General features: G+C 37.1%; 4 pseudogenes; 1 reads left to right on the top strand and 3 right to left on the bottom strand.

The window, feature by feature from the left end:
* LOC130862743 (non-receptor tyrosine-protein kinase TNK1-like) overlaps positions 1-26,538 on the bottom strand; it is a 255,660-nt pseudogene that overhangs the window by 95,869 nt on the left and 133,253 nt on the right.
* Positions 8,183-9,126, top strand: LOC130862745 (olfactory receptor 2G3-like; annotated as a pseudogene).
* LOC130863099 (putative olfactory receptor 2B8) lies at positions 13,279-14,198 on the bottom strand (annotated as a pseudogene).
* LOC130862747 (olfactory receptor 10A4-like) lies at positions 23,207-24,176 on the bottom strand (annotated as a pseudogene).

The raw sequence follows: 26,538 nt of genomic DNA on the forward strand, positions 1-26,538 counted from the left end.
GTTTTTGCCCGGCAATCTTGTTTACTTCCTCTATCCAGGCAGATGACTATACGATTTTCTTTGGGTTCACTTCCTTATTTAGCTTCTCTAGGATAACAAATTATATGTTCACTGTCCTTTATTTATGGCTAGAAAACAATTATGAGTGAGTACATCCCATGTTCTTCTTTTTGGGTCTGGATTACCTCACTCAGGATAGTGTTTTCTATTTCCATCCATTTGCACGCAAAATTCGAGAAGTCGTTGTTTTTTACCGCTGAGTAGTACTCTAATATGTATATATTCCACACTTTCTTCATCCATTCCTCCATTGAAGGGCATCTAGGTTGTTTCCAGGTTCTGGCTATTACAAACAATGCTGCTATGAACATTGTTGAAAAAATACTTTTGTCATACAATAGGGTATCTCTTGGGTATATTCCCAAGAGTGGTATTACTGGATCTTTGGGTAGGTTGATCCCAAATTTCCTGAGAAATCGCCACACTGAATTCCAAAGTGGTTGCACAAGTTTGCATTCCCACCAGCAATGGATGAGTGTGCTCCTTACTCCACAACCTCTCCAGCAAATGCTATCATTGGTGTTTTAGATTTTAGCCATTCTGACAGGTGTAAGATGGTATCTCAAAGTTGTTTTAATTTGAAATTCCCTTATCACTAAGGAGGTTGAGCATGACCTTAAGTGTCTTTTGGCCATTTGAATTTCTTCTGTTGAGAATTCTCTGTTCAGTTCAGTGTCCCATTTTTAATTGGGTTAATTAGCATTTTAAAGTCTAGTTTCTTGAGTTCTTTATATATTTGGAAGATCAGAACTTTGTTTGTTGCAGAGTTGGTGAAGATCTTCTCCCAGTCGGTGGGTTGCCTTTTTGTCTTAGTGACAGTGTCCTTTGCTTTACAGAAGCTTCTCAGTTTCAGGAGGTCCCACTTATTCAATGTTGTCCTTAATGTCTGTGCTGATGGGGATGTACGTAGGAAGTGATCTCCTGTACCCATATGTTGTAGAGTACTTCCCACTTTTTCTTCTATCAGGTTCAGTGTGTTCAGACTGATATTGAGGTCTTTAATCCATTTGGACTTGTGTTTTGTGCATGGCGATAGATATGGATCTATTTTCATTCTTCTACAGGTTGACAATCAGTTCTGCCAGCACCATTTGTTGGAGATGCCTTCTTTCTTCCATTGAATACTTTTAGCTCCTTTATCAAAAATCAGGTGTTCATAGGTTTGTGGGTTAAAATCGGGTCTTCTACTCGATTCCATTGATCGACTTCTCTGTTTTTATGCCAATACCAAGCTGTTATCAATACTGAATCTCTGTAATAGAGTTTGAAGTCAGGGATGGTAATGCCTCCCGAAGTTCCTTTATTGTATAAGATTGTTTTGGATATCCTGAGTTTTTTGTTTTTCCATATAAAGTTGATTAATGTCCTCTCAAGATCTGTGAAGAATTTTGATGGGATTTTAATGGGGATTGCATTGTATCTATAAATTGCCCTTGGGAGAATTGCCATTTTTACTATGTTGATCATTCCAATCCAAGAGCAAGGGAGATCCTTTCATTTTCTGGTATCCTCTTCAGTTTCTTTCTTCAATGTCTTAAGGTTCTTGTCAAACAGATTTTTCACATCCTTGGTCAGAGTAACCCCAAGATATTTTATGCTATTTGTGGCTATTGTGAAAGGTAATGATTCTCTGATTTCCCTCTCTGCTTCCTTATCCTTTGTGTATAGGAGGGCAACTGATTTTTTGGAATTGATCTTGTATTCTGCCATGCTACTAAAGGTGTTTATCAGCTGTAGGAGTTCTTTTCTGGAGTTTTTGGGTCGCTTATGTACACTATCATCATATGCAAATAATGAAAGTTTAACTTCTTCCTTTCCAATTTGAATTCCTTTGATCCCCTTATATTGTCTCATTACTATCGCTAGAACTTCAAGCACTATATTGAAGAAGTATGGAGAGAGTGGACAGCCGTGTCGTGTTCCTGATTTTAGTGGGATGGCTTTGAGTTTCACTCCATTTAATTTGATGTTTGCTGTCGGTTTGCTATAAATAGCTTTTATTATGATTAGATATGACCCTTGTATCCCTAATCTCTCTAAGACCTTTATCATAAAGGGATGTTGAATTTTGTCAAATGCTTTTTCAGCGTCTAATGAAATGATCATATGGTTTTTTTCTTTCAGTTTATTCATATGATGGATTATATTGATAGATTTACGTATGTTGAACCAGCTCTGCATTCCTGGGTGAAGCCTACTTGATCATAAAGGATAATTTTTCTAATGTGTTCTTGGATTTGGTTTGTCAGTATTTTATTGAGGATTTTCACATCGATGTTCATAAGTGAGATTGGCCTGTAGTTCTCTTTCTTGGTTGGGTCTTTGTGTGGTTTTGGTATCAGAGTAACTGCAGCTTCATAAAAAGAATTTGGCAATGATTTCTCTGTTTCAACATTGTGAAATACATTAAGGAGTAGAGGTATTAGGTCTTCTTGGAAGTTGTGATAGAATTCTGCATTGAAGCCGTCTGGACCTGGGCTTTTTTTGGTAGGGAGGTTTTTTATAACAACTTCTAATTCTTCGCAACTAACAGGTCTATTTAAATTGTTCACCTCGTCCTGGTTTAACTTTGGTATGTGGTACTTATCTAAAAAAGTGTCCATTTCTTTTACATTTTCCAATTTTGTGGCATACAGGCTTTTGTAGTAAGATCTAATGATTTTCTTAATTTCCTCTCTGTCTGTAGTTATGTCTCCCTTTTCGTTTCTGATCTTGTTAATTTGCGTATTCTCTCTCCACCCTTTGATTAGTTTAGATAGAGGTTTATCAATCTTATTGATTTTCTCCAAGAACCAGCTTTTTGTTTCATTGATTCTTTGGATTGTTTTCTGTGTTTCTATTTAGTTGATTTCAGCCCTCAGTTTAATTATTTCCAGTCTTCTATTCCTCCTAGATGAGTCTGCTTCTTTTTTTCTAGAGCTTTCAGGTGGGCTATTAAGTCTCCAATGTGTGCTTTTTCCGTTTTCTTTAAGTGGGCACTTAGGGCTATGAACTTTCCTCTTAGGATTGCTTTCATAGTGTCCCATAGGTTTGAGTATGTTGAGTCTTCGTTTTCATTGAATTCAACAAAGACTGAGTGGGTAGCCTTAGTGTAGGAGCAGGAAGCTGTTCCTCAGCAAAGGACCTTGCAGACAAGGCAGGCTTGGGGGGGTGGTCATGTGTAGGAAAGAAAGCCCTGCAGCAGGAGCTGGGGGATTGGGGTTTGTGCTCTCTTCTGGAACAGTCCGCCCCTGGATAGAACACACTCACCCGTCCAGATGGAACTGCTCAGCACCTAAACAGGGACACCTGGTAGCCCAATGAGCCAGGGACAAAAGGAAGAATGTGGCAGGCAGGGCAGGGTCCAGAAGGGCACAGAACACCCTGCAGCCCGAGTTGAAGGTGCCCTTGCTCCCTTGCGAGGGAACTTGAGGCCTGCCTGGTAGGCAGGCACTCACCGCTCTGCATGGGTAGCCTTAGTATAGGAGCTGGAAAATTGTTCTTGAGCAGAGGACTTAGCAGTCAGCAGGGCAAGCTTGGGCGGGGGAGCTGGTGGGCTGGATCATGTGTAAGAAAAGGGGCCCTGCAGCACGAGCTGGGGGAGGGGGTTTGTGCTCTCTTCCAGGACAGTCTGCCACTGGATAGCACACACTCACCCATCCAGATGGAACTCCTCAGCCAAGGGGGAAGTATTTAAACTTAAAATTTTTAGTCAACTCATCATCCAGGGAAGTCCGGGAAGGAATTCTGAGCAGAAACCTGGAAGCCAAAATTAATACAGGGGTCATAGAGAAGTGTTTCTTACTAGCTTGTTTGATTATTATTTGCTCAGCCTGTTTCCTTAGATAGAGCACCACCAATCAAGGGGTGACACCACCCACAATGCCCTAGATCCTCCTACCTTAATTACTAAACAAGAAAATGAGCAACAGGGTTTTTTGTTTTGTTTTGTTTTGTGTTTTGTTTTTTGCAGGCTAACATGGTGGGTATATTTTTCTCAGTTGAGGTTCCTTCTTCATAACTGTAGCTTGTATCAAGTTGACATAAAACTAGCCACCATAGTTTTTCACTCAAGAAACCCAGGGCACCAGGAGCTTATCTAGTATCAATTAATTAATGAGTCAAAATTTCCCAATGCTTAATAGCTTATTTAAAAGAAAGTTTGCATTAAAATATTACTGCCAACTTAGACTCTATCAAAGAGTGATCTGATGATGTCTTATTTCTGCTCTAGAGGCATAGAGAGAGGTATATTCCTTAAATCTATCTCAACATGACAGATACTTTTGTGTATGGAATGGTCATAACCTATATATCTCTTCCCCAATGTATATGCCTGTTTTCAGGTATGACATCAAATGAATTAAGTATTATTTTTAGGATCTTCTAAAAGTTATCACAAAGAAGGATTATATGTGTTGGTGTCTATGTTCTTCATGAGACCTTTGCTTATTAGCATTGATTTATGACTGATGTCAATAAGACGGTGCCCTCTCCATTTTTAAATGCAGGTTTCTGTGATGACGTCTCTCTACACTTGTCTTACTATCTGTTTTATATAATTTCTTAAGATGTATTACTCAAGATCACTCAATGAAATGGTTGCAGGCAAATGATTTGGAACAAAGTAGGCTCAAGCAACTATAGTGCATGTGCTTTGCTTTATGTTTTTGAATGAAGTTCCAATGAACTTTGTGAATTTTTAAGAAGTTTATATGTGAGACCACAGAACCTTTTTATAAAATTAAAGAATATGGATAAAACTGTCAAAATAACTACTCTTGTTTCTCCTCAACAGAATCCACATATTAAAATTCATTCCTAGGACAATGGTTGCCATGTCATATATTCACCTTTATTCGAAGCTTTATGTTCTGATTATACAGAGACTACTAATCATGTCAATAAGGGAGATGATTCCATGAGAATTAGTTATCTAATCTTGAGACTTGCTCAGAGTAAGAAATCTATTCTCACTTTCTTCACAATCTAAGTCCAGCATGTGACCTGACAGCCTGGAAACATCTCATATTAAAGACTTACCTGTGAAGAAGCAGTGACTACAATACAGTATCCCAGAAGATTTTGTTCTTGGTCACTCTTGTGTCAGATGATAATTGCCCTTTTAGGAATATAGGGATCCCCAGATCCCAGTTTGGGCTGGCATCATTTCCTGCTGCAGTGATACACTTCAACATCCCCTAGCTCTGGCCAAAGCACTCACATCTGATATTTGGGCTTGGATTCAAAGATTCATTTTCAGAGTCTTGTGTTTATGAAAAGCAACATCTTTTCAGCCTATGAATGTAATTGGAAGGATGAGGGGACAAAACTTTCAGAGGTGAGGAAATAATAACCACCTGTTCTTCATCTCCTCGTCTCACCATTATACAAACTGTAGCTAAGAAAGTAATGTTTTCATCAACTGCCAAGTCAGTCTTCTTTAAGTGGCTCGGCTAATTATTTATATGTATTTTGGAATTCTGAGCAGTTTAAAAATTTTTTAATAACATAGTAAATTAAATTTCACTATAAACTTAGACTTAAATAATTTATATTTTACAGTTACCTTAAGTTTGTAGAATATATGTTCAGAAATAGAAAAAGCAAAGATAGCATAACAAAGAAAGATAATTTCTCTATTTGACAGAATTTCCTTATGACTTAGATTCTTTAAAATATGAACTCCTTCATAACATGGCAATAGTGTTGGACATACATGTGCTGCTGAGGAGACAGTTTATGCCTCTCTGTTTTTTGTGTATACATGGCAACTATTAGTGTTTCCTTGATTATGAATCACTGTATTTTCTGAAAAATTATAGAGAACTAAAAGCATTGCTTTTATATTAAATACTTACATTTAAAACAGAAGTAAATTAAGATGTTCATGTCTTTTATTTCCTCAACAAGACTGAGTTACATCAATCCATTAAGAAATCATGGCTATATCAGTAAAGAAGCTTGAAAATACAATATATAGCAGGTACCTTTACAAAAACACTAACATTTCTGGAAAAACTTATTTTATAGCATTATAATGTTAAAATATGGTTTCAAAATTATTGTTTCACACAATTCCTAAGGACAGTCAAGTACCTTGAATGATCAATGTGAAGTGCATACAGTTAGGGAAAAATACTTAGCTTTTTCATTAAATATGAATAATAACAGATAAATGAATATAAACATCGATGTTAAATTTGAATTAGATAATTTAAGAAACATACTATTTTATCACACCCTTTATCTGATTAATTTTTAAACAACATTTCTTAGTTAAGAGAGGAAAAATGGGAGAGTAGCAATTTTATAAGATGGTTAAGACAGCAACTTACTAAAAGTGTGTTAACATCTATTCTATTGTTTAAATATATTTGTTTGTTTTAGATATTTAAAAGAAGCATTTCTGCACATTTAGCATTTCCTTCCCCCTGCTCTTTGAAATAGACACATGTGTAAATTTGCATGGTTATAAACAAAGCCCCTCAGGATTTCAAAAAGGATGCCCAGGAAATTGACCCTTACAGGTAGGTAGAAGTTGATAAGCATGACTAAAGTAATCTTAGGAGACACTGAATGAATAAAGGAATTAAAACTTGATTAAGTGAGAAGTAACATTGTTATATTAGGTATCATTCTGAAAAGAGAAAGGAGGGTGAAATTGTGCAGAACTTGATTAAATGATAGTATGGGAAACTGGCATTTTTATAAATACTAATTTTACTTTAAGTAATATCCTATTTTACATTATTTTTATGAAATATGATAATGAAGCATTACAGTCAAAAGATAAGTGCTCCCCTATAAGGCTTCCTATCTAATATATTCATATAAAGTCTTTGATAAAACTAAATGAAATGGGAAAATAAGGGGTTTCTCTTAATATACAATATACACGTGTATGAAAATGACATTATGTAGCACAGTACTGTGTACAATGTATGTACACAAAGAAATGTTTTGGAAATCTAAATAAAGCAATAAATCAATTGAGCTTATATTCTCTATTGTTTTATACTATGAAGTTACAATAACAAGGAAAATAGGTTATAAAACACAAGTTCAAAGGTGGCTAATTAAGTCTTACTTACCGTAACATAAAAATAAAACTCACAAGTGTAAAATTATTTTTCAAGGCTCTAAAAGTATTCAAAACTAACAAGAGCATTCTATATTGACTGCTAAACTACTCAAGACTGCCTGCTTTCATATTATAAGAAAAATACTGGCAGACAACTGACCCATGCATTATGTCTAAAAAACCATTAAATCACTATGGTTGTATAATTTTTTTCTCAGCATTTTACAAATACCCATTTCAGGAAGAGATGTGCAGTATCATTTCCTTTTACTTTTTCTTTCCAAATGCTTCTTTGTTACTTTTCCTACTGTCACAGTGGGATACCTACCAAAAACCTGTTTATATATTTGACAACTCTCTTTCTACCTTTCATGGGTAATTTTATAAGTGCTTTTGAAGAAAAGAGGGTAAATTTCTTAAAAGAATAGATGAGACAATTTGGAAAAACTGAGCAATCGATTGTTGAGTAATTTTCACAAGGTCTGTTTTTTTAGCTCTGAACTTTTTAAAGCATTTTCCTTTTATTTTTGAGATTGATAATTATGTCATTTCTCCCTTCGTTTTTCTTCCTCCAAACACTCTCCTTGCTCTCTTTCAAACTTATGGCCTTTTCCAATAATTTTTACATGCACACATGCATTTAGGAATATCTATATATGCATATGTCCCGCTCAAACTGTAAGATGTTACTTGTATGTGTTTTCAGGACTGACCACTTGGGATTGGTTAATGAATTGGTGCACTTTTCCCTGGGTAAGACTCTTTCTTCTACTCTTATCCCTTACTTGTTTGTAGTTCTTTGTGTAGCTCTGTGCCTTTAACAGTTCTCATTCTCAGTAAACTCTTTATTCTTTGACTTTCCATTGAAACATGAATCTCAATCTCTCTCTCTCTCTCTCTTTCTCTCCCTCATTTTCCTACCTGTCTCCTATATAGAACATATCCTATCTTCCGTCTTTAGGATCCATGTTCTTCTAGCGGATTTCTGATCCCTTTCCATTTCCGTTTTATCGAACCTGCGCTTCTGTGTTTGCCGCCCTCCTTTGTATAGGTAGAGTGATGACAGTTAACGAGAGCTCAGGTGGCAATTTCATCCTGGTGGGCTTCTCTGATCAGCCACAACTTGAAAAGTTCCTCTTTGTGGTGGTGCTAATCTCTTACCTCCTGACACTGGTAGGCAACACAGCCATCATCCTTGTCTCCTGTTTGGATTCCGTGCTCCAAACACCCATGTACTACTTTCTTACCAACCTCTCTTTTGTTGATATCTGCTTTTCCACCAGCATTGTTCCTCAGCTGCTGTGGAACCTCCATGGTCCAGCCAAGACAATTACTCCCACAGGTTGTGCTATTCAACTCTATGTGTCTCTGGCTCCGGGGTCCACTGAGTGTGTCCTCCTCGCAGTTATGGCATTTGATCGCTATGCTGCTGTTTGCCGGCCACTCCATTATGCCACAGTTATGCACCCACGGCTCTGCCAGGCTCTTGCAGGAATAGCATGGCTGAGTGGAGTGGGCAACACGCTGATTCAGGGCACCATCACCCTCCACCTGCCTCGCTGTGGGAACCACAGGATTTATCACTTCATCTGTGAAGTTCCTGCCATGATCAAGCTGGCCTGTGTAGCAACGAAGTGCAGCTATTCATGGCTTCCTTGGTGCTACTCCTCCTTCCCCTGGCACTCATCTTGGTATCATATGGGTACATTGCCCAAGTACTGATGAGGTTAAAGTCAGCTCTAACCTGGGGTAAAGCTCTTGGAACCTTTGGATCGCACCTGCTGGTAGTAGTGCTATTTTATGGCACAATCACTGCTGTCTATATCCAGCCTAATAGTTCGTATGCACATAGTCAGGGGAAATTCATCACCCTTTTGTACACTGTGGTTATTCCTACTCTAAACCCCCTCATTTACACTTTAAGAAACAAAGATGTGAAGGGAGCTTTGAAAAGGCTAGTGAGAAAAGATAACAGCCCCAGAGAGAAAATTCTTGCGAAGTAGAGATATGGATCTGTTTTCAGTGATATGGAGGTGCTTATCCAGAGGCAATACCCAGGATCACCCTGACACAGATTATCCATAACCAAACTCACAGGCCTCTCTGGAGAGCTACCAGCAATAAAACCGCTCCCCTAATTATTGTACCCAGAGATGTCCTATGCTGATAATCACATTATCTAATAAACTGAAAACAGTTGCTGTTGTCAAGACTCCTGCAATCAATTTTCTCTTTTTATAGTCACTTTTTAAATTAAGAATTCTGGCTCTATATTATTAAAGATTTCTATTGATTGATCTCTTTTGTCTAAAGTGTGTTTAATGCTAGCTAAAAGTCTTTGAGGCATTCTTTAGTAGTGTGTTCATGCAAACCCTGTGAGACATAGTTTCTATATCCTTGGACCAAGGTCTCCTGGTAATGCCCTAGTCTAAGCCATACACCCGTGTTTTTGTTTTCCCTCAATGGTCTGCTCCAGTGGGTCTCCTAGTGGAGGTTTTTTCATCCTGTGTTTTTGCTAAATGAGATTTTCACAAAAAATTAATTTTACATATCAAGTTATGTACATTAGATGATAATTTCTGAACTGTGATTACTGTATTCAGAATATTAGGTGATTTTATTAAATAACATGATCTTAGAAATCCAGTCCCTTCCAGGCAAAACAAGACAAGAAATTTGTAGAACTAAAAAATGATTATGAATTCCTCGGTTCTCAGATTCAGCCTTCTCTAGTTAGTTTGTAAAATTCTTTAAATGTTTAAATAATGTAAAATGCATGTTCTTTTGGTTTTCTTTAACTAGTCTAAGCAGAGGTAAAAGAACTTATAAAATTTCAAATTGGACAAAATAAGAAGAAAATGTATTTCTTAAAGCCATTAAATCTAAATTTAAAAGTCACCCCAATTATCTTTAATTTGTCTTATTAACTCTCAAATATCAAATTAAACAACCCATTAACAACATTAAAAATTAAGCTTGATTACTGAAATTGATTGAAGTAATTTTTTTGTGGAACTGTCCTGTTTAAAGTTAGATTGTTAACTTGTGGGTATTTTTATTACATTTACAATAGAGTTTACCCACTGTTCACTGGTTCTGTCTGATTCCAAGAAGCCAGACATTGCTACACAGCCAACATTATTAAGTAAAATCAAAGGGAAGGTAATGGACCAAGATCTCAATAGATAAACAGTTTTCAAATAAAATTACAACACCTTGATTTCTGATTTAAAATTACTATAAAGATGTAGGAATCGAGCCAGTGTGAAGTATTCAGCATTCAGAAAGCATGATAGATCAGCAGACCAAAATGGAGGGCTCAGTCACAAATACTTGACATTTTCAGTGGCTTTGCTTATGACTTTCTCTAGTTTTTGATAAAACAATTTAAAATATTTATCATACTTTATTAATGCATGTGTCTTTGTGCACAAAGCATACAGATACCAAGGAATTAAGAGAATTATTGGATTCCCTAGAGCTGGAATTGTCTGTCGGAGTCCACAATATACAGTGAATGTACAGATGACAGACCAACAGGCAGATCCTCTGGAAGTGTATACGTCCATGTCCACATGGAGCAACCCGATTTTAGAAAAATCACTGTCATATCTGTAAAAACCTTGTGAAGCCATGACTTTTCCCTTCAAAATGGAATTCCTTCCCAAAACACTTCAGCAGTGTGACTTCTGCACAGACAAGGGAGTAACGTTGCTCCATCCCCCACCCACCACACACAAACCAGAAGGCCTTAGGGTCATATCATTCATTCTTTGTTCTAATAGTCAAATTTACATAGAGACAATCTCACAAAATTGCCTGTTGACAGACTACATAAAAATTTCTGTAGAAGACAGGTACTTGGTGGGTGGAATTTTCTTCCTTTCTTTCTTTATATTTGCCATTGGGAGTCATTTTATTTCTATGTTCCTTTAGGTGTGATTCCATAATCCAATTTTAAAAAGTGGTTGGATACTCTCATAACATTTGCGCTGCTGTTTGTGCCACTATAGTTTGCAGGTGGATGCTAGATCCTGTTGATGGGTGTAGATGGGTGGATGGTGATAGTGGATCACTCGTTTGCCATCAATTGTACTATTCTCTGCGAGAGTATGTTCACATAAGTAGTAATGTCAGTTCATAGACACTACAAATGATCCACAAAAAGAGTTATTTGGGAATAGCTTAAAGAGTAATAAAAAAGAGGGCGTAAGTGGGGTAAAAAGCAAGAAAACTCTTATGTAGCAAATACTGCATTTAAATCTACAGAAAATGTTCTCATTGCCACAGCTATAAATAGCCAACAAATCTATGAACAAAATATCTCACAAAGGAATAGCAAAAAGTTACTTTGCATCCTGTTTTGTGAGATTATTCTCTTTTTAGAGTCTGGTAGCAAGGTAAACTGTGCCTTTGTCAGCTAGAGACCTAGAAGTAGCTCTCCATTGAGGCCAGCGGCCTGATTTTTACTAATGAAGAGAACTGAGAAGACATCTGCAGCCTTGTAGGAGGAGCTGGTATGCTTGCTGCTCTTAAACTGACAAAGCTATAATCAATCAGCATAGTCATCAACACCATGAGAGATCTGAGAAAAATAAATAACATTAAAAAACATATTAAAGGCTTATCCAATATAATCAAGTTGGCTTCATCCCAGTGATGCAAACATGATTCAGCATGCAGAAATCAATAGACATAATCCACCACATAAACAGACTAAAAGACAAAAACCATGTAATCATCTCATTGGATGCTGAAAAGGCCTTTGACAAAATCCAACATCCTTTCTTGGTAAAAGTCCTAGAGAGCTTAGGGATACAAGGGATATGCTTCAATACAATAAAGACAATTTATAGTAAACCCATAGCCAACATCAACCTAAATGGAGAGAAACTCAAAACATTTCCTATGAAACAAGACAAGATTGTCTACTATTTCCATACCTATCCAATATAGGACTTAAATTCTTACCTAGAACAATAAAACAACTGAAGAAAATCAAGGGACTACAAATAGGAAAGACTGACAGACAGAAAGACTATGACAACTTGCACAAGACCTTCAAAGGTTCAAACTAGAAAAAAATTCAGCACTGAGAAGAGGAGTATGGCAGGCTTCATGCTTAGGAGAAGTTACTTAACACAAGACAAACTCCATGCTGTTGGTGTGTGTGTGTGTGTGTGTGTGTGTGTGTATGTGTACTTTTTGTTTTGTTTTGTTTTTGTCTTACTGACTTTTTCTATTAGATTTTCATTCTTTTTGTTTTTTGTTGCTTCTCTTTTCTTTTTCTTTTTGAGAGGAAAAAAATCCATGAAGTTGGGTGGGTAGGGAGTTAGAGATGATAAAGGAGTTGGGGGAAGGCAAAGAATATGGTCAAAATATATTATATGAAAAATAATAACAATTTTCAGTTCATCATAAAATAAATGAAATCCTTTCTTCAAAAATTGGAAACAAGATAATGACTTAAGTTAATAAAAAAACCACAATATTATTGAATAACAAATAGTGTAATGGTAATTCCCTAGCATGATAGATAATTTCTGTATACTATCAAAAACTGGAAGCAAAAAATCTGTTATGCTCTGTTCCTTACATGCAGAGAAATCACAATGGAAACAAATCTATTACACAATGCAATATGAGATAAAAAATACATTGTGAGGAAGACTGAGGAAAGTAACACAGTCAGAAGGATTTTATGGGGCCCTCTTCTCATTACTGTCCTCCACAGCAGTGCAGATCATTACCACAGCCACTCATTTATCAGGAAGGTAACTCAAAATACTGATTAAAGGAAGATTAGATATAAAACTTTATCTTTATCTTTATAACATGCAAAATATTGAAGGTAGGAAATTATATTTCATTTTGTTTGTGTATGGCACAAAATGACTAAATTTCATGTAGATGTGTTTTTACACTTTTAAAAAGTTGCTACCCCTATTCATTTTCCACACAACATTTCTAATAAAATTTAATATTTACTTAATCATTTTTTGTTTTGTTGAACTAATTGACTATTTCATATAAACAATAACAAGTAGTCACAATCAGGATAGTTTTTCTGATTAGAAGAATAATGGCTGTTAGCAAGTCTGCTCTGGAACCAAGGACTGGATTTCAATAGGACCTGTTTTCACCTAAGCTGAATTCTATCCTTGCTCTTGTTCTCTTCCAAGTATCTTCTTCACTGCTGCCTTGACATCCTTGTTCCTCAAGGTATAGATAAGAGGGTTAAGCATTGGGGTCATGAGTCCGTAGAAGAGTGCCAAAAGCTTGCCCTTCAGTTTTGCTGAGCTGCTGTTAGGTGCCATGTATGCATATCCACTGATGGCAGAGCCATAGAACATTACGACCACCAAAAGATGGGACCCACAAGTGTGAAAAGCCTTCTTCCGACCTTCAGAAGACTGTATCCTTATGACTGCTCTGACAATATTGACATAAGAGAAAAGAATTAACCCAAGTGGGATAACTTTTATGACAACCACAGCAGCATACATCTCTATCTCATTGACCCAGGTGTCAACGCATGATAACTGAAGCATGGCAGGTACCTCACAGAAGAAATTCTCTATCTGGTATTTCCCACAACGAGGCAACAAAGAAGTCAGGACTGTCTGCACCAAGGAGTTGCTGAAACCAGTTACCCAGGCTACTGCTGCCAACAGCTGAGAGTGCATGACAACTGTGTGACGCCGAGGCTGGCAGATGGCCACATAGCGATCACAAGCCATGATGGAGAGAAGGCCGAGGAAGATGAACAGCTGTGCTATGCATCCCTCATAGCTGATGCTTCTCTTATGGCTCTGTACATTTATCAGCATCTGGGGGAGAGTAGAAGTAGTATAGCAGAGATCTAAACAGGAAAGTTTGGCCAGGAAGAAACACATGGGGTATGGGGTTTAGGATCAAGGCGAGACAAAATGATAATAGCTGAATTACCAAAGAGGGTCAATATATAGAAGATGGAGACGATGACAAGGAGAGCCATCTCCAGTCGGGGCCATTCAGAAAAGCCTACCAGAACAAAGCCGCTGGTGTGATGAGGGGTGCTATTGAGCCTTCTCATTGCTGGAATTCCATACTGAAAAATATCAATAATAGAGCTTTGCCGTCCTGGTTATCCTTAATGTTTCATGTAGTAAAGAAACTGGATAGGGGATGCTGAAACAAAACCATGAATAACTTCATTTTATTTCTGCAATAAGAAAAATAGTATTAACAGCTGTGCATGTATAGTCTGTCATCCGTTCTTATACCCACATTTTTACAAGTAAAGAATTTTAGAAAGTCAAATTAGAACCACACTGGTAACCCCAACACTTGAAAGGCTGAAGCAAGAGGATTTATGTGAAAGAAAGGCCAGCACGGATTGCAGAGTGAGGCTGTGTGTCTCTCCATTGCTCCCGCAAGCTACCTAAATACCGAACAAAAATAAAGAAATAAAAGGCAAATATAATAAAGATGTATTATATGATACTTGTTATCAGGTGTTGTATCTATTAACACAGAAGAAAGTGAAAACCTCACTGAAGCTTCATTAAGTTTGTAATTTACTCAAAATATTTTTGAACATAATTTTTTTCAATTGAACTTGCCTTCCTGTAGGTTCTTTTATTTATTTTTTAAAAGAGAACAAACTATCTTTTTTTTTTTCATTTCACGTACCAATACCCCCTTCCTCCCCTCCTCCCATTCCCTCCACCTTTCCTCCAACCCCATTCATGCCTCAGAGAGAGTAAGGCACATTCCTGCAGGTTCTTAATACTTTTGTATAATAGAAGTTTGAAATTGCTACCCATGAAAAGCAGTCAGTTGGTGGTGACAAATATACTTCTTTTTCTTTTCTTTTCTGTTTTTTTTTTGTAGAATCTTCTTTCTGCTTAATATAATTAAGACAACAAGGATAAAACCTCTAAAACGCAGGATAATGTGCATGTAAAATTAATATACAAAGATGTTTAGCCACAGAATAATGAGGAGTTAACATCACTGAGACTGATGGTATAAAATGTGTCCTTTTTTGTTTATGTAAAGAAACATACACACAGCGGGGCAGTGGTGGCACATGCCTTTAATCCCAGCACTTCCCTTGGAAGGCAAAGGCAGGCAGATCTCCATGAGTTCAAGGCCATTCTGTTCTACAAGAGCGAATTCCAGAACAGGCTCCAAAGCTACCAAGAAACCTGTCTCAAAAACAAACAAACAAAAAACAAAAAAAGGAAAAAGAAACATACACACACACATACACCAACAGTCAAATAACACAAACTATAAAAGTCAGTTTCCAGAGATGATCTCATTTTTTTCCAATTTAGTCATACTTCCTACATGAGGAAAATTCTCACATGATTTCTTAAAATTTTGCATTATATTCATGTAATCTTCCTGAAGCTAGAATGATTGTTTATATATTCAGCTTTATGCAGCAGAATGGGAAAAGTTGTGAAGAATATTTTTAAAAATTATCTGGTACTTGTTTGTGTTGTGACAGCCACCAAAAATATGGCTATGTACATATGCAAATTGATTGCACGTATGTGTACTTTGTATATTTCATGCTCCTTTGTGTAAAATAAACACTTGGTTTAAATGAGAACAAATTACTCAAATTACACAGTTGAAGTACAAGGTTATATAAGTGTAATATTGTTGTTAAGATACCAAACATTATCACGACTCTTGGTAAAAAGGTTTTGTAACCACTTTAGAGATAATGTTTAATGTAATTTAAGAATAGTTTTAATCCCAAAATAAAGGTATGTATAATTCTATTCCTTCACTTACTATAGAATTTTTGACAGTTTTATATGAATTTGTTTTTATCACCATCTTATTTTTGACAAAGTTGTACATGCTGTCTATAAATAATTTGAGAAATTTGAGAAATATGACTAAATATAGTGAATTATTCATGTAATAATAAATCCTAATAATTATTGTTGAAAACACTTTACCTCAGCTCTGTTAGCATTTTTCAATAATAGAAGGTATCATTTTACCTATAGTCACCCCTTTGTATGATAGATTTCTTGTTCTTATCTCTCTTGTTTCACTGAAATGTCTTATTCTTTGCTAATTATCTATGCAATTCCTTCTGTACCTCTCCAGCATCCCAGTAACTTTTGTTCAGCTCTGGTTCTGCCAGATCTTACATGCTGTTTGTCCAGCCAACAAAAGTAGTTATCTCGGAATAACTCATTATATGAAGCAGACACAATATAAAAGGTGAAATATTTTCTCACTTTTTTGAGATATATTTAATTGAAATCATGAAAAAAACGCAAAAATAAAAAATGTGTTCTTTGCCTTTCATAGAATTAACAATTTTATTTTACAATTGTATTACTTTTTTCCATATTTCTTTTTTATTTTATTTATTTATTTATTTATTTATTTATTTATTTATTTATTTGGATTTTCGAGACAGGGTTTCTCCGTAGCTTTCTGGTTCCTGTCCTGGAACTAGCTCTTGTAGACCAGGCTGGCCTCGAACTCACAGAGATTCGCCTGCCTCTGCCTCCCGAGTGCTGGGATTAAAGGCGTGCGCCACCACCACCCGGCTTTCCATGTTTCATTTAGTGATTGTGCTTTGTTTTCTACTAACCAATTACAATAGATGTGGCTAAATATAGTTCCCCTCCAAGGAACATTGTAGTTCCTCTTACTGATATTTGTCATACTTGACATTATGGTTTCAATTATTTCCTGTCAGAGCCCTCAATGAAGACATCAGGAGCTGTTGTTTGGAACAGAGAAAACATCCATGCATTTCATCTCAGTCACTTTATAGCCCTCATAGTGGAATTACTGGCTAGGGAAGATGTCATAGAAATTCAGTGATTGGATGTAAGAGAGTAGATATGGAACAAAAAAAATTTCATGACATGAAAAATTTCAGGTTGATTACTAACCCACAATGGCAAAGAATGTTTTGGTCACCAGTTTCCTTGCGGTTCATGAATTTCATAATGGATATAAGCAGAACCATTTGATAAATTGAGGAGATAAACATCCTAAGTATAATTTGAGTTACCAGATCATAGTAATAAACAGATTGTTCTTTTGCATGTACCAATAAGCATTCCTTTTGGATTTAACTGAGATAAACATGAGAATTAATATTTTACGAAAAGAAAGGTGTAAGACTTTTAGCCTTCATGGATGGTCTTTGGACAATAGAGAACATCTGGAAATGGTATTTAAAGTGTAACAAACCACAAAATTGGATTTCACTCATGGTGGCATTTCATCTTGAACAGCATGACTTCTACATTTTTAAAGTATATGATTCATTACTAATTTTAAGGAAAACACAGCTAAAAGAAATTTTTAAAATTTCTAAATGAAATGGTGTTTCCTGAGAAAATTTTCCAAATAGCCTTTATTATTCTGAGAAAGTTTATAAGACAGAGTAGATATGTTTAGAGGTTTACTTAGAAAATAATATTTATAGCTATTTTAAACAAATAGTTGACAACAATTATTCAAAAAATGTTCTCATGCTTACATTCATAAAAGAATGTAGCCTTTCAGTTTTAAGCAGAAAAGGAGTTTATGTGTAGGGTGCATGATCAGATTGCCATGGGTAGAAGGCTCCTAATAACCTGTCTTTTCATTGTTTTTCTTTTTGCAAGCTAACTAGAGTGATAATAAACTCATTGAGCATTTGCAAGGTTCATTGTGGGTAAGCAGTGCAAATAAAAAATGTAGACTCCCTAATCCTCAGTGGCCATTCTTTGCAGATTATAGCTAATACATATAGAATTATGACTATGTGGTAAAGAGGAATCCAGATTCTTGATTATTTAAATCATTTCTCAAACGTATAAGTTGGTTTCTTATGAAATCTCCTTTGGTTTTGAGGACAATGTCAGTTCATGCTTTAGCATAACTACCTGGCACAGCTTCTCCTGCCATTCACTTGGCTATCCTGATGGATGAAACTAGTAATCCAATCTCAATATCACCCATGATGGTCAAGTTTAAGATGACTAGCCGGGTGGTGGTGGCGCACGCCTTTAATCCCAGCACTCGGGAGGCAGAGGCAGGCGGATCTCTGTGAGTTCAAGTCCAGCTTGGTCTACAAGAGCTAGTTCCAGGACAGGAACCAAAAGCTACAGAGAAACCCTGTCTCGAAAATCAAAAAAAAAAAAAAAAAAAAAAAAAAAAAAAAAAAAAAAGATGACTTTGGTTTAATTTATTGTAAATTAATTTTTTTATTGACTGTAGTAATTTTAATTCCCAATCCCTGTTGTGCCTCTCTCCTGCATTGCTTATAGCCTCTAACTGTGAAACAAATGTTTTTACTATCATTACAGTTCACAAAGAAATACTTTGAAAAATATAAGAAATAAAAGTAAAGTTACCGGTTTTAGAATACTGACTGCTCATCCTAATGGAAGATGTGTCTCGGGTTTCTGGGTACCTCACTTCTTAGGCTGGCTTCACCTTTCGCTTCTGTAGTTCCTTGCAGCTCTGAACCTTCGGTGTATCTAACCCTCACCACAAATCTGACTCTGCTTATTTTGTAAGTCACATTTGCCTATAATCTGCCTTTTAACCCTTGTAGACTAGTGACATTAGAACCAAATGTGTTAGAAATTCTGACCTTAGAAAGTCAGTCCCTCTGTTGCAATTAAGCAGAATTCAAGTAAATGAGAATTTTGGCCATGGGGGAAAATACAAGAAATAGCAGCATAAATTATTACAAAGCTATTAAATTCTATGTGATTCTTCTACTGGTCTCATCTCACTTTTTAAAAAATTATCTATTTCTTTTGTGTAATACACACTGAAGACACTTTATATTTAAAGTTACATTTAATTTTGAAGATGCCCCCTAGCTGCTGGACTGACCCTCAGTTCTCCTTGAGACTCTTTCCAGTAAGGATGCTCTGAGATACTAATGAACTGTGCCTTACAGTTGCCTGCTTTTGAAATTAGGTTAATAAGCAGCATGTAATTAATATTATTTGTGACTGGTTTCTGTTGTCTAACATTTATGCTTTTCACATATCATTCCACCTATGAAAAGAAGATGTACAACAGCAATTATACTTTTGGTTATATTTAGGGGCACATGATGTGGAAAGAACTTTCTCGTATATATCTTTCAATGAACAAATGAATAATTTTTATTTTTTGCTAAATCTAGGAATGTAATTTCTTTTTTCCATATTTACAAGTAATTTTTTCTTTTTTATTATTATTTCATTAAAAATTTCTACCTTCTCCCCTCCTCCCATTTCCCTCCCGCTCCCCCCATTCCTCTTCCCCTCCCTCTCCAGTCCAAAGAGCAGTCAGGGTTCCCTGCCCTGTGGGAAGTCCAAGGTCCTCCCCGCTCCATCCAGGACTAGGAAGGTGAGCATCCAAACAGACTAGGCTCCCACAAAGTCATTACATGCAGTAGGATCAAAACCCAGTGCCATTGTCCTTGGCTTCTCAGTCAGTCCTCCTTGTCAGCCACCTCAGGGAGTCTGGTTTGATCACATGCTCCATCATCCAGCTGGCCTTGGTGAGTTCCCAATAGATCAGCCCCACCGTCTCAGTGGGTGGGTGCACCCCTCGTGGTCCTGACTTCCTTGCTCATGTTCTCCCTCCTTCTGCTCCTCATTTGGACCTTGGGAGCTCAGTCCATTGCTCCAAAGTGGGTCTCTGTCTCTATCTCCAACCATCGCCAGACGAAGGTTCTATGGTGATATGCAAGATATTCATCAGTATGGCTATAGGACAGGGTCATTTCAGGCTCCCTCTCCTCAGCCGCCCAAGGATCTAGCTGGGAACATCTCCATGGACACCTGGGAATATCTCTAGAATCAAGTCTCTCGCCAACCCTAAAATGGCTCCCTTAATTAAGATATATACTTCCCTACTCCCATATCCACCCTGCCTTCATCCCAACTGTCCCATTCCCCCAAGCTCTCCCCCTTCTCCCCTTCTCACTTTTTTCTCCCCATTTCCCATTACCCCGAACCCACCCCACCCCCAAGTTTCCAATTTTTGCCTGGCAATCTTGTCTCCTTCCAATATCAGTAGGATAATTATGTTTTTCTTTGGGTTCATCTTATTTAGCTCCTCTAGGATCTCATATTATAGAGTCAATGTCCTTTATTGATGGCTAGAATCCACTTATGAGTGAGTACATACCATGTTCCTCTTTTTGGGTCTGGGTTACCTCACTCAGGATAGTGTTTTCTATTTCCATCCATTTGCATGCAAAATTCACGATGTCATTGTTTTTTACCGCTGAGTAGTACTCTAATATGTATATATTCCACACTTTCTTCATCTATTCTTCTATTGAAGGGCATCTAGGTTGTTTCCAGGTTCTGGCTATTACAAATAATGCTGCTATGAACATAGTTGAACAAATGCTTTTGTAGTATGATAGAGCATCTGTTGGAGGAATGTAATTTCTTATCTAAATGTTAGAGCATATTCATTTTTAATAAAGATTGCCAACCAGGTTACAAAAGGATTGAAATAATTTATGCTCCAGCTGTCATCAATCTTAATTTCCTTTAAAGCCTCTTAGATTGGTCATATCATGTTTTATAAAATTATTATTTATCCATTTTGTTTTGTATATTAAAAAATCACCGTTAAGACAATAATAATTATGCTGAAATAAACATGAATATGTGTACATATTTTTCTATGCACCTACATATACATATAAATAACATAATATTTTCTTCAACTCAAATATTCAAATAATGTAACTGTTGATTCAGTTAATGTTTGGTAATGATTAAGCATGTTAAAAGTTTGTTATTTTCGGACAATGAGGACTACTGAGAACTGAAGAACAATGGCAATGGGTTCTTGATCCTATTGCATGTAATGGCTTTGTGGGAGCCCAGGTAGTTTGGATGCTCACCTTAATAGACCTGGATGGAGGTGGGTGGTCCTTGGACCTCCCACAGGGCAGGGAAACCTGCTTGCTCTTTGGGCTAAGGAGGGAGGAAGCCTTGATTGGGGGAGGGGGGAATGGGAGGTGGTGGCGGGGAAGAGGCAGAAATCTTTAATAATTAAATTAATTAATTAATTAATAAAAAGTGTTATTTGACTAATTGGATATGAAATACATTTAAAATTTGAGAATCCTTTCTGATTTAAGGTGAAGAATTTAGTTCTGCTCAGTAAACTTCACAAGCTTATCATGAGCGCATTCTTCTCCTTAAATCTGACGTGCTATAAATATCAATTCAATCTAAGCAGCTGAAAACTGTTCACACCTTCCTCCATCACATGTGTGTGTCTGTGTGTGTGTATGTATAGAGCAGGTGTAATGCTCAACTATGTTCATATCAGCATTATTTGTAATAGCAAAACCCTTAAACTATAAATTCTCATCAAATGAAGAATGCATAAATAAAATGTAGTATGTTTACATAATGGAGTACCACACAGCAGAAAAAATAATGACATCTTGAAATTATCAGACAAATGGATGGATCTAGAAAAAATCATATTGAGTGAGGTAACCCAGACCCAGAAAGACAAATATAATATGTACTCAGTCGTAATAGCTTTTAGAAATACTTCCAGCTCTCATGGGTGCAATATTATTTCTGTGGGATCTTTTAAAAACTAAAATGAAACTTAAGTTTCAAGATTACTATCTGGTACAATTGCATATAGTCTCTGAGTAGTTGGTAGGGTTTTTCTGAAGTTCTTACTTGAAGATCTGGCCAGAATGTTGTAAGAAAGCACGCCATCAAAGCTAGCCAAGCTGGAATTATCTTGAGCATTTTGTAGCTCAAAGCCTATCCTAGTGTGGTGGAGATGAGGCTGATACAAGTCGTCTGTTATAGAGCTGGAGGTGTCAAAAGGAGTTGGATTTGAAAGAGAGAACGGAGAGACTAAGATCTGCAATTGGCCTACCTGTTTCGATAGCCTGCAGGGCCTGCTAATCCCAGGGAATGCCTGCAGATGATACGTACTGGGATATCAGTATGAAGAAATATTGGGTGAAGAAATATTGTAGGAGAAGGTCTTCATGGTCTGTTGGGTAGGGTTTCAGAGAGGAGGGGCTACTGCAGTGGGTGTGCTGCTGCAGAACTGGGGATGAGACTGGAGATGGGACTGGGAAGAATGGAGGGAGAGGTAAAGACATTCAGTTAACCGAGCGGCTTCCCTGGCCTGAATGACCTGCAAGTTCCAAAATATTGACCATTTAGCATTAAAAAAACTTCCATGGAAACACTTGAAAATAAATGTTTTCTTTAATATTTTAAAGCAAATAGTTTCAAATTAACATTTCAGCATATTGTAATATTTACACTGTTTTAGTTAATTACAATTTACAAAAGAATTCAAAGACTTTTAGCATGTGACATTATAAAATAAAGACATGAACTGATATAAGACCATTATATAGTTACTTTAGAACAAAGATTTGTGTGTGATATAACTGGATAGGAAGCAGAAGTCTTGGGGGCATCAGGGATAGAATTTGCAAAACTTCTGAGATATCGCAATTTAGATTTTCATCCTGAACTAAAACATAATAGAATGCTATCTATTGTATTGGTCTCTTTAGTTGTATCACTTAGTATTTGAAATCATTTCAGAATTAGTAATTAGAACATAGCCCTGGATGAAGAGATACTTTCAAAATTACAAAGATACTCAATATAAATTGGAACTGGAGGTTACTCTCCTGCTTGCCAGTTCCCAGATGAACTTGCAGAGGTTTAATATTACTTATAATTGTTTTGCCAATGACTCAGGCATATTACTGACGAGTTCCCACAATTAAATTAACCAGTTTTTGCTATTCTGTGTATTACCATGTGGCTGGGCCTTACTGGGAATAATCTGGCATCTTTTTCCTTCAGCGTCTCCCAGACTCCACCTTCTTTTTCCTGTTTGGATTTCCTGCCTAGGTACATTCTGCCCTGCCATAGGCCAAAACAGCTTTATTCATCAACCAATAAAAGCAATATTCATTCACAACATAAGAATGACATCCCGGATCAATAAGTCAGACAGAAAATGTATCAATATTTGTTTGTTTACTCTGGTTCTATATTCATGTTTATTAGTGAATAATTCTGTGTGGTTCTGTTGTTACCTATTCCTGCTCAGAACTTTTTTCAGGCCCAAAGTTCTCCTCAGGGCTGCCTTGACTTTCTTGTTCCGTAAACTATAGATGATGGGGTTCAGCATGGATGTCACCGCTGTATAGAAGAGGGCCAAGAATTTGGCTAGTCATTCCTGGTGAGTGACTAGCCTTGGGCCTCAAGTAGGAAATAGATGCTGAGCCATAGAAGAGTGTGACTACAAGTAGGTGGGAGGAAGAGGTAGAGAGAGCTTTATGGCGTCCCTCAGGTAAAGGCATCAACAGCACGGCAATCAGAATCCTGACATAGGAAGAAATAATCAGAAAAAATGGGCTGGATATGCAGAGGACTGCCGCCACAAAGACGGCAGCCTTGTTTTGGGATGGATATCCACAGGCAAGTGCCAGGAGGGGTGGAAGGTCACAGAAAAAGTGGTCTATCTCACAGGGCCCACAGAAGTCCAAAGAAAAAATAAAATTCGTCTGTCCCAACCCTACTATGCATCCCATTCCCCATGAAACCATTGCCAAATGGGCACATACCCCATGGCTCATTCAGGTTGCATACTGGAGTGGGTAGCATAAGGCCATGCAGCGGTCAAAAGCCATGGCTACCAGTAGATAGCACTCAGTTATTCCAAAGAATGAGAAGAAAAACATCTGTGTGGCACAAACCTCCCAAGAGATCCCTCAAGACTCACTCACAAGACTCTGCAGCATCTTGTTTATGACAGAGCAAGTGTAGCCAATCTCCAGGAGAGACAAGTAGGCCAGGAAAAAGTACATGGGTGTGTGCAGGGCTGGACTTGTAAAGATGGCAAGGGCTATGAGTGCATTGCCTGTCAGTGATACCAAGAACATGAGGAAGATGAGGGTGAACAGGAGGAAGCACTCTCCAGGGACTTCAGAGAACTTAGCAAATGCAAGGCGTTTGACAGACAAGCTGTTCTCCAGCCACAGGGAGCAATTGACACTCATCTCCTGGAAGAGAGAAGAGCAAGTCATTAGAAGGATTCTTGCAGGTGGGGGAAATTATTCAATTTAATACTTAAGATCCTCAGTTAAGTCAGAGACACAATCTTCATCTTCAGCCATAAAATTAGTGTTTACAAACAAGTATTTATCGTCACAGAGTTTCATATCTAACCTTTTTCTCTGCTTACTACATCAAGTGATTTTCCAACGTGTACTGAACATTATACTGAGTGACTCAGGACTTAGGACAGGTGCTGCACCCTTGTATTCCCAGCCCTGATGAAGCTGAGGCAGGAAGCTTACCATTGGTTTGAGTTCAGCCTCACTTGTGGAGTAAGATATCAGCCAAATAAAAGAAAAGGAAATCATTACTTGTGACTCAATTCTTTTTCCATGCTTTTCATTGACGTGTTATCAATGTCCCCTTGAAAATCTGCTCTCCCACCAACTCTTATCTATGCTTTCCTATTGCTGTGGATACTCTCTCTCCACCCATCTCAGAATGTAGTAGGGCCAGAGTATTCTGTGATTTCTATGGCTAATATTCATATACGTGCCTTAAAACATAATTCCTTCAGCCGGGCAGTGGTGGCGCATACCTTTAATCCCAACACTTGGGAGGCAGAGGCAGGCGGATCTCTGAGTTTGAGATCAGCTAGGTCTACAAGAGATAGTTCCAGGACAGGCTCCAAAACCACAGAAAAACCCTGTCTCGAAAAACCAAAAAAAAAAAAAAAATCATTCCTTCAAGTATGACTTATATTTATGTGAAGATAAAATCAAATCAAATAACATCTTAGAGAGCAGGCTGGTCATGAACTCACAGAGATCAGACTGCCTCTCTTTCTAAGTGCTGAGATTAAGAGCATATTCCACCACCACACAGCCATTTCCATATCTTAATAGTTCCCATCTTTTAATAGAGCATGCTTTCTTAGTGAGAGTATCATGGTATGCACACTAAATTTCTACTTTCTTATTGTTATTCATAAAATTCTATGAATCAGAGCATTGAGTTTAATAAAGAAAAAAAAAGAGTAAAAGAGATGTGGTCTTGGTATGTAGTACAGGCTGCCATCAAATTCCCAAATTCCCTGCCTCAGTCTCTGGAATGGTGGGGTTCCCACAGTAAGTCATTGTGCCTGGCATGATAGAAATTTCTCTTTAACCATTCACTCAATGGACCTCACATTATAGTTCCATCAAACTGCTTGGATTTTGCACGTGTAGTATTTATACACTTCATTTTCTCTTTGTTCATTTTCTCACTGTATGGCTTCTGTGTCCTTGCTTCATTGTTTATCTATCTAGTAAACTCTTCAGTTCCAGTATAACTTTGTCTTTTTTTGAAAAATCACACAACTCTTCCACCTAGCAGTCACACTCCACGCTTTTCTCACTAAAACTGATAAATTAGCATCTACCACTGTGGTATTGATTACTTCTCATTTCCTTCTGAGTACAGCCTTATACAGAGACTGTGTACGGACTTCACTTTCTATCATTATATTTTCCATCTTTAACAATCCATAAATTCTCATGTAATGAGAAGTCTCCCAGCATTCTGTTCTGTCCACTCCACCTATCTAAGCTGCTGTCCTATCAAAAGGGCCAAGGCAGTTTTTTTGTTATTAACCAATGACCTTCCTCCATCATAGAGTGAAATACAGGTTCACTCTGGGAAGACTGTGTATCAGTTAAAATCTTAGTATAGACAACAATGCAGATAACACTGTTTAAACTCTGTTCTTTAATTTGACCACTTATTAAAAGGGGCTGAGAAAGAAATCTATTCCCCCATGAGACTGCTTTAGTGAGAACTACGTTACTTCCCTAAAATCACTTTTAAAGTGGTCAGGTGCTGAATGCTTACTAGCGACACAGGATATAAACAGGGTGTATGTCTACGCACAGCCATACTATATTTACCTTTGTGTACACTGTATTTTGGGAAAACTCACACCACAGTTGGTAATCTTTGCTCCTATCCTTAATTGCTCTCTAAATTATAATTTTTATTTTGTGGATAATGGAAAAGCAAGATTACTTAAAACCTGCATACACATATAAAAATGGTGCCTGCATCTTCTTTCCTGAGAGGATATAAATGTGTATAATGCATTATTGTATCTATTAGATAGATATTTACCTGTGTATGCAGAAGTTCTAAAAACATAAGGGTAGAGAACACGTGGGCTGACTGAAAGTTCTGATGAGCACGAAGCAGGAAGTCTGGGATTACTTGGACTCTCAGGGAATTCAGATCTTGTAAAAATAGCCAAAACACTGGGTATTCTGTTGTGATGCATTTTATACTTACTTTGAAGTATTATAAACTTTCCTGTGTACTATATTAAATTCAAAT

The sequence above is a fragment of the Chionomys nivalis genome, chromosome 20 (genome assembly GCF_950005125.1).
Source record: "Chionomys nivalis chromosome 20, mChiNiv1.1, whole genome shotgun sequence".
Classification (NCBI taxonomy): Eukaryota; Metazoa; Chordata; class Mammalia; order Rodentia; family Cricetidae; genus Chionomys; species Chionomys nivalis.